This window comes from Chiloscyllium plagiosum, chromosome 16 (genome assembly GCF_004010195.1).
Source record: "Chiloscyllium plagiosum isolate BGI_BamShark_2017 chromosome 16, ASM401019v2, whole genome shotgun sequence".
NCBI classification, from domain to species: Eukaryota; Metazoa; Chordata; class Chondrichthyes; order Orectolobiformes; family Hemiscylliidae; genus Chiloscyllium; species Chiloscyllium plagiosum.
The window spans coordinates 47,464,808-47,474,702 of record NC_057725.1 but is presented as its reverse complement, the minus strand read 5'-3'; positions in this window follow the sequence as shown (position 1 = coordinate 47,474,702).

Sequence of the window (9,895 nt, the reverse complement as noted above, 5' to 3'; positions counted from 1 at the left end):
GAATGGGGCGAAAACTATTTTCTAAATAGCAAAAGGCTTCAGAAATCTGAAGCACAAAGGGACTTGGGAGTCCTAGTTCAGGATTCTCTAAAGGTTATATGTAGGTTCAATTGACAGTTAGGAAATAAAATCAATGTTAGCATTTATTTCAAGAGGGCAAGAATGCAAGAGCCAGATGTACTGCTGAGGCTGCATTAGGTTCTGGTCAGTACACATTTGGAATATTGTGAGCAGCTTTTGGCCCTGTATCTAATGAAGATGTTCTATTTTTGGAAGGGTTCCAGATAAGGTTTATAAGATTGATCCCAGGATGAAGGTCTTGTCATATGAGGAGAGGTTGAGGACTCTAGGTCTGTACTTGAGGGAGTCCAGAAGGTTGAATGTGGATCTGATTGAACCTTACAGAATAGTGATAGGCTTGGATAGCGTGGAAATGGAGAAGATGTTTCCAGTAGTAGGAGACACTAGGACCTGAGGGAACAGCCTCAGAGTGAAGGGACTACCCTTTCCTACTGAAATGAGGAGGAATTTCTTCAGCCACATAGTTAACCCATGGAATTTATTGCCTTGGAGAGCTGTAAAGCTCCCAAGTCATTGAGTGTGTTTAAGAGAGTGCTAGATAAGTTTTTGATTGGTAAGGGATTCAAGAGTTATGGATAGAAGGCAGGAGAATGGGATTGAAGAACATATCAGCCATAATAAAATGGCAGAGCAGACGCAATGGGCCAGAAGGCATCCCTTCTGCAGACTTTCAATGCTGGTTGCCTCTGCACTCTGCAATGTAGGTCTATGCTTCAGAGTGCCCTGTCATTCTATTGGAGAGGTAGCATGATAGTCATCAGGGATTAGCAAATGCCAGATGTCAATGTCTGTGACTGACAGGGCCAGTCCATTGTGCGCTGAGCTGCATTTTTTTCAAATGCAGCATGGAGATTATTTAGAGCAAGCAGCAAGCTGAATCTGCTTGGTACCTACTCTCATTTCCATGTCAAGTTTTGCTCATGTCTAGCTTTGATGAATTTGGCAAAACAGAAAAATTATTATTAATGAGATGAGCTGGACAACCATCAAGACGTTTAACAAACAATAATTCCCATTAATTGATAACTCACCTGCTGCATGGTGTGATTGACACAGAAAGTCAAAGATCTGATTGACAGCAAGATCAACTTTAATCTCAATAAATGAAATGTAAACTATCAGATGAACAAGTCAGGATGGGGAAAAAAAATTCTGATTCCTTTGAAGGTAATTTCAACCAATCAAAACTGGTGGATTTGGATTTTGTGGGATGTTAAAATACTAAAAATTCCACGAGAGAAACCAACCTCTTTGGGAAGATGTACTGATGGTCGGAATGGGCAGGCAAGCAACTATTTATTGTAGTGGCTTCACCCCTAAAATTTAATTTATGTTCTTGCTTTAACCTTGGGTAGTCAACTTCCCGGGTCTCAATAAACCTGTTGGTGAGGAAACAAAAACAGTCGATAGATGGCTATGTTTATAAGGTTTATAAGATTGATCCCAGGATGAAGGTCTTGTCATATGAGGAGAGGTTGAGGACTCTAGGTCTGTACTTGAGGGAGTCCAGAAGGTTGAATATAGATCTGATTGAAACTTATAGAATACTGATAGGCTTGGATAGCATGGAAATGGAGAAGATGTTTCCAGTAGTAGGAGAGACTAGGACCTGAGGGAACAAACTGTGCTGTAAATGGGCAGGGTGATTGAGGAGTGTTGTCTCAACTCCCAAGCTACATTTTCCGTCACTTGGATGCCTGTTGCTGGTGATTGAACCACACTTTGAAATTCACTGCTGTCCTGAGTCCTTCATATTCAACAAACCTGGCCCTCCTTTCTATCTGCATCCAATTTGCTATATGCCTCCCCCGAAACCTACAGCCATCTCAGTGGATACCCCGATGATCCTCTCCACCCAAGTTGAATCGTGATCTTCTTCCTGAAGCTAATCCTATTATCATCACTCCATCCCAACCCACACCATCTTCTCTATAGTTCCCATCACTCATGGGATCTCTTCTGCTGTTTCCTACTGCAATCTTTTCACCCTCCCAAAAGTCATTCCAAAGCTCCCTTTTCAATCCTGTTGCCTGTCAATCCCTAATTTGCCCCTGCCTAGATTACAGTGGTCTAGCTGTGGCTCTACACCATGTGCCTACCTGCATCAGGTCCTGCCATTCAAATCAGCAGTGTAAACAAAATCTTTACTTCGAGCTTTGCTGACTGATCATCTTCTCTTCCACTCACTCCCCATCTTCCCATAAAGTAGGGGGCTTTATGTTTGTAAACATATTAGGAAGGTGCCTTTGAATTGCAAAAGTATATTGAAATACAATGGTTAAAACTTCCTTGGAAATGATAATCAGAGGATATCTTTCTGCTATATTTATAAATTTCTAACATAATTTGAGAAAACCCTCCTTGCAAATGAGGTACTTAGTTTGAAAATATGTATCTTTGAAATCAGTGGAAAGAAATCTATTGTAAGATTAGACTCCCTACAGTGTGGAAACGGACCATTTGGTCCAATACGTCCACACCAACCCTTTGAAGAGTTACCCACGCAGACCCATTCCCCTACATTTACCCCTGATTAATGGGCCAGACACTATGGGCAATTTAGCATGGCCAATTCACCTGATCTGCACACCCTTGGATTGTGGAAGGAAACTGGGGCACCCAGAGGAAACCCACAGACACAATGTGCAAACTCCACACAGGCAGTCGCCCAAGGTGGGAATCAAACCCAGATCCCTGGTGCTGTGAGGCAGGCAGCTGTGCTAACCACTGAGCCACCATGCCACCCAAGATGAGCAATCAAAATGAAAAGTACCTATATTAAAAGTATGTGTGAGAATAAGAAAATAAGTCATTAGGACTCTCAAACGTAGCATTGGAATGCAGGGCTGTAGCACAATTTAGTGTACTCAAATTCTAACCAATACATTCATGAATTACTTGAATCACAATTCTTGAAATACTAAGCCCTGCATGTTCTAAACATGACTGTAATACTAACATTGATTTTGAAGGATTTATAAAGATACACAGTTATTGATTAGAGATTGGGATGCCGAAATGAAGTGAGAGGATTCAAAATTATCTTTACTAACCAGACAGTCAAACAAATAATCCTCAATTTGATACAAACTGATATTTAAGAAATAAGCTAAAAACTCATCAAACTATTCTTTGCCTCTACATTTAAGGTAAAATTCTCAACTGAGGAAGACCTAATTTCAGATATACCTGAAAAGGACAATAACAGGTAGATTTGAAAATGGGATTGAAGGGTAAAGCAATAACAAAGAAATGGAAGGTATTCAGGGAAGTGACAGTGCATGTAAAGACCAGGTACATTCCTTTGAAGGCAAAAAATAAAGCATCTACAGAAATGTGTTTTGAATGATAAAGGAAAATAAATGAAAAAACAAAAGTAGAAAAAGAGATTTCTGTTTGTACAATGACATTACTATATGAGATTTGAATTTTCTTTCATTATTGAGCAGATTTATCTTTTCCTCTCTTGTGTCAACACAGCTCAGGCTATTATCTGTCTCTCCAGATCAGCCATCAGCTCCTGCAGCCACACATTCTCCAGAGACTTCTGCACTTGTGCTCACAATACACCAGATGTGTTCTCACTAAGCCATGTATAACTGTGGTAAGGAATCCCTACTTCTGAATTCAAATCTTCTTGCAAAAAACGCCATTTATCTTTTTAATGCTTGCATACCTGCCTTTCTATTTTCATTGTGCAAGGACTCTGGGTAAGTCCACAGTTCCCAACATATTGCTATTTAAATGATAATCTTCTGTTTCTCAAATCGAAGTGCTTGACTTCACATTTAGCCAACTGGTATTGCATCTGCCATCTGTTTGGCCACTCACTCAACTCATCTGAATCATCTTGAAACCTCCTTGCATGCCTCTCACCATTCACAATCCCACCCAGGAGATTATGACATCAACAAACTTGGTAATGTTGTATTTGTTTCCCTTCCCTGTGGTACCCTGATAGTCATTTCCTGCCACTCAGAAAAAGCTCTATTTATTCCCATTCCTTGTTTCCTGTCTGTCAATCAATTCTTGACCTATGTCAGTATATTACCTTCCCATTCCTATGTGCTTTAACCTTGCTGTGAGGGACCTTATCAAAAGCCTTCTGAAAACCCACATACATCACAACCTATTTTACTCTGTTGCATCCTCAAAAAACTCTACTAAGCATGATTCAACTTTCATAAAGCTATGCTTAACTCGTCTAATATATTTAATGCTTTCCAAACTTATCATGTCTATTTATAATAGACTGTAGCATTTTCCCCATTACTGATGTTAGGCCTACTTATCTGTAATTCTCTGTTTTATATCTTTCTCCCATTGTAAATAGTAATCAATTCTAACCACAGACAAAAAAAAAGGTGTGAATTATCAATATATAGTTCTACAAGTTGATCAACTTCTTAAATCTCTACACATACATATAAACAAAGACAAACAAACAACCATGAGTATTTTGGATGGGGAAAAAAAAACTTGGATAACCCAGTTCAATAGACTGAATTCAATGAAGGATCTCTTTTACTTCCTAGATCCATCTGATCGCTGAGCTTCTCATTCTTCCTCAGTTCTTCCATTAGTTTCTGCAGACAGAGAGAGACAGAGAGACAGAGACAGAAAGTAATTCTTTTGCTGTGCACAATTTACCAATTCATCTGTGATGTTCTATCATAGCCAAACTCTGGGATGAAGGGCTGCTGCCCAAAACGTCAATTTTCCTGCTCCTCGGATGCTGCCTGACCTGCTGTGCTTTTCCAGCACCACTGTAATCTTGACAACTACTATCAGCTGAACTCTTGTCACACCATCTTAATCAAATAAAACATGCAAGATGCAAGCAAAAATGAATGACGCATCCTTGTGCTTTCCCATAATATCTGTTTTATCTGTCTAGTCGCTGCTACTCAAATCTTTTCCAGTGGTTGCAGCATGAGTAGTGGAAGGGCAGATGACAGACATCTTCAAATGGTCAAACTGCGGGACTGGTTTCAAACTGCACACCCCTAGCTTGGGCGGCAGCAGACTGAGTTGGCTGGCTGGATGACAGCACGCAGATCACTGGTAGACTTGGAGTCAAGAGAGTACAAACATTATCATCTAAGAGACCTGTCAGGAAAGACATCTTAGAAATCCTTGTAATCTGTTGATGTACATGTTTTGAGCATTGGGATCTCAGCCTGATGGCAAGAAGTTGTGGCTGCATAGAGGCAAACACGAATCTCATGAGTTATATCTGTAGTTCCAGTGCAGCATGGAGTGTCTTCTACTTGTGCTATTGTCAAATTTCAAATGTTGACAGCCAGAATGCATCGTGGTCTGGTCTTCAAGAGCTGTTATGGCATTGACTACCTTTTCAATCAAAAAATATGTAAGCTCCACGTTCAATGCAATGCTCTTACCATGTTATTACAATGAGGATACCTCCATGTTCCTTGTCAGCAAGTACATGCCACTCCCCAACATGCTGAGCAGTGTTCTCTGCATGCTGTCTCATTAAAGTCCTCGTTTAAGTCCCTTGCACAAGAACAGCCTGTGATATTACCAAAGATGAACTGGAAAATGAAACTTTTTTTTGTGGCTTGGCTGCAGCTCACTTGTGTGTTGTGACTCATCCCAGGCTGCTCCTGATTCTTACATTACCACTGCTCAAAATAATGGCAGGGGTAGCAGGCAAACTCATGCCCAAATGAGATGCGCAGGAAGGTGCCAGTGAAAAATCAATCATGAGAAGGGTGAACAATCAGATAACAATCAACCACTTCCAAAGCAGAAACAGTGGAGCTGTTCCTTCAGATCTGTTTCTCTTACATTCTATCACAAATGCCCTCTCTTACACTCCTGCTGCTCCTCAACAGACAGAATTTATGATTAGAGAAGAGGCAAGGGTGGGAAAGATTGAAAGCTACACTGGCAAGATCTATACCATGAATGAGAGTTTATTGAGGTTAGAGCAAGCTCAGTGAGAGAACAGAATGCTGGACTGAAGTGAGACTCACTTCCTGGACTATACTGCAAGGTCCCACTAAAATGGTCCAGGAATAAAAGTCTCACCTGTTCCACCATGTAAGTGTGAGCTTAATTCTTTCAGTCTAAGGATTTCATAAAAATGTCATCACCCATGTGTCAAGGATTGACCCCCAACAGCCATCCCTTGTGTCTGGCGTATGTAAGAGTCATGACCATTCCCAAGTCATTTGGTACAGAGCTCCAGAATTTGATGTTAATGGCCAATGATCAATGATGGATTGGGAATCTTCTCTGTTGAAAAACCCTACGTGAAAAGGCAAACTCAAAGCAATATGGATGCAGTCAATCAAGCCCTGCATCTGGGGAGTCCAGGAATGGTGGAGAATCCCTCTACCTAGGCTGCTTACTTCTACTCATGATGGGGAAAGGATGTGAAGAGTTGTGCTCTTACATACAAGATGCATTTATATGGTGAAGCTTTGGAGATGTCACACTGGACTCCAATTCCCCCTTGAAAGGAGCTGCTATTATAAAAGTTAAAAGCAGCTGTGACCTTGATGACATTGGGATTTATATTTTGGAACTTCTTCTGAGTGAAAATCCAGCAGGGATCACACTGGAACTTTATATATTACAATTATTTCCTCAGCTGGAATGTTGTGGACAGTACTTGGTGTCATATTTCAGGAATTGACATAAAAGATAATGATGTCGTGCTTCAGTTGCACAGGCCATTGGTGAGACTACTTATTGAATGTTATGTGTAGTTTAGGGCTCATTATATAAACGTGTAACTGTAATAATTGTTGTCAATTTGCTGGAGGTGGTTCAGACCGGATTTAGTAAATTGATGCCTGGTATGAATGGATTGCCTTATGAGGATAGCCTGGACAGGCTGATTTCCACTTTAGAATAATTTAGAATAGTGACTAGTAACCTCATTGAAAGTTGAAGTGTGTGAGATCCCGAATAGTTTTGATGGAGGTGGCTGTGGAAATGATGTTTCCTCTTGTGGGTGAGTCCAGAATGAGCAGTCGCTATTTTAAAATTAGGGGGTTCCCAATGAGACAAAAAATGAATTTTGTTCGTTGAGAGGGTGGTATGACTTTGGAACTCCATGCCTCAGAAGGTGATGGAGACAGCTGGAATCATTAAATATCTTTAAGGCAGAGCTGGATAGATACTTGTTAGGCAGATTATCGAGGTTAGATGGGAATGTGGAATTCAAAATACAATCAGATCAATCATGATCTCACTGAATGGTAAAGCAGGCTCAAGAGACTGAATGATATGCTTCTGCTCTTCGTCCATATGTTGGAGAAGCAAAGTAATAGCCATGCAGGATACCGGCCAGAGGTTTACCAGGACATACTCATGACGAGGGACTTCCGATATGAAGAGAGAGTGAAAGAGCATGATTGTTCTCCTCGCAGCAGATAAATTAAAGAAATTATCACATGAGATTTTGAAAGAATCAACAGAGAAAATAGGGCCAGTTGATTCCCAGACTCTTTTACTTGCCCTTTTGTGACATCAAGGAAAGACTAACAGAGATGTGTGGGGAGTGATGATTAGCAACCTTTAGATAATGAGGACACTTCATAGAAAGACAGACAGAGAAAATAAAATCCTTCTTGCCATTGGATCAATAACTAAAGGTCATATATTTAAAAGCTTAGTAAAATGAATGGAGTGTTTTATTCACTCTTGTCAGGATCTGGAATGTTCTGCCTGAAAAGATGATGGAAGCCGACTCCAACATTTCAAAAGGAAGTTGAAGATATACTTGAAGATTAGGGATCACAAGGTTAAAGACAATAAACAGGGATGTGATCCAAAGTGTGATTCCGCTTTCAAAAATTTTTACCTTTAAGAATGGGTGAGTTTGAGAGGAATGTGAATGAATAGATTGTAGCTGCAACTTGGGTGCAGTGCATCTGCTTCCAGGTTTAATAGAGGTACATTTAGATTTGTGTGAGTAATTTACTTTTTTCAAATTTGCAACTAGTCAGATAGCTATCAAAACAATTAATGTCCTTGTGAGATGTTAATTAGATCATCTTAAATTGAATTTCAGTGACTTCAAAGTTAACATTTTTGCACGGGTTCTCCATGATTCATTAATATCACCAAATGAAATTGAAGTAGTATTGAGTCACAGTGAATGTGGGTAGTTAAAAATATGATTGACTTAATTGAATAAAAGCTCAGTTATTACAGTTGGTATCTTAATTTCCTCTGGCATACATTTGACAGAGTGATTTGATGGTTCCACCTTTTTGAAAGTTTTGAAACTTTGCAAACTGACAATATTCAGACGGAATGAATTTAGTTAAGTTTGAAATCACATTGGAAGAAGAAGACCATCATCAAGATCATGTGCTGTGGTGGAATCAGTAATTGCTGAGAAGGGAGATGCCAGACCACATTGGCTTAGCTAATCAAGGATTACGGGGTTAAATATGAAAATGAGGTTGCAGACTATTGGATCAGCCATGATCACATTGAATTGTGGGCCAGTCCTGATTGACTAAATGGCCTAATCCGCTCTTACTTTTTATGGTGAAGGTCTTTAGCTGGATATGTAACTGTGTAAGCCATCACTGACAAAGCTGTAAGTCTGGAGGTGTCCTTTTGCACATGGCCACAGGATGTCTAGAATAATAATATTGTGTATGAAACTGTACAACATTGTGCAGCAGAGCGATTGCTGGTGAAGGACCTTAAAGGCACTTGACCTCTTCTGATATAGAAAAAATATGAAGCAAGAACTGAAGAAAGAAAATAAAATCTATGCACTTATCATAATACAAGCTGGGTATGCTGCTGCCTGGACTGGCCTAATAAGTTGATGGGTCAGCTATACAGGATTGGGAGCTGAATATTCAAGGATATAGTTTTTAATTCATTCACAGGATGAGGACATTCCTGGCTAGGTCAGCATTTATTGCCCATCCCTAATTGTCCAGAGGGCAGTGGAGAGTCAACCACATTGTTGTGGGTCTGGAGTCACATGTAGGCCAGATCAGGAAAGGATGGTGGTTTCCTTCCCTAAAAACATTAGTGAACCAGTTGGGTTTTAAAACAACAATCGACAATGGCTTCATGGTCATCATTAGACTATTAATTCCAGATTTTTCTTTTTTAATTGAATTAAAATTCCACCATCTGCCATGGCAGGATTCAAACCCAGGTCCCCAGAACATTATCGTGGCTTCTAGATTAACAGTGCAGCGATAATATCAGTAGGCCATTGTCCCCCCTAATAGGTAACCAATTGAAAAGATAGGCAGGTGGGCAGAGGGGGTAGGTTGCCTTATTAGTATGAGATGAAATTAAATCAATAGTAAGAAATGAAGAAGGGTCAGGTAGTGTAGAATCTGTGTGGGTAAAATTGAGGTACTGCAAAGGTGAAAAATACCATTATTGGAGTTATGTACAGGCTTCTAAACAGTAGTCAGGAGCTGGGACACAAGGTACGCCAGGAGATAGAAAAGATGTGTAGGAAAGACAAAGTTACAGTGATCGTGGGTTGGGGCCAGCGACCATAATTCTATTCATTTTAAAATAGTGATAGAAAAGGACCAGGTCTAAAAGTTGAAGTTCTAAATTGGAGAAAGGCCAATTTTGACGGTATTCGGCAAGAACTTTCGAAAGCTGATTGGAGGCAGATATTTGCAGGTAAAGGGACGACTGGAAAATGGGAAGCCTTCAGAAATGAGATAACAAGAATCCAGAGAAAGTATATTCCTGTCAGGGTGAAAGGGAATGCTGGATGACTAAAGAAATTGAGGGTTTGATTAAGAAAAAGAAGGAAGCATATGTCAGGTATAGATCGAGAGAA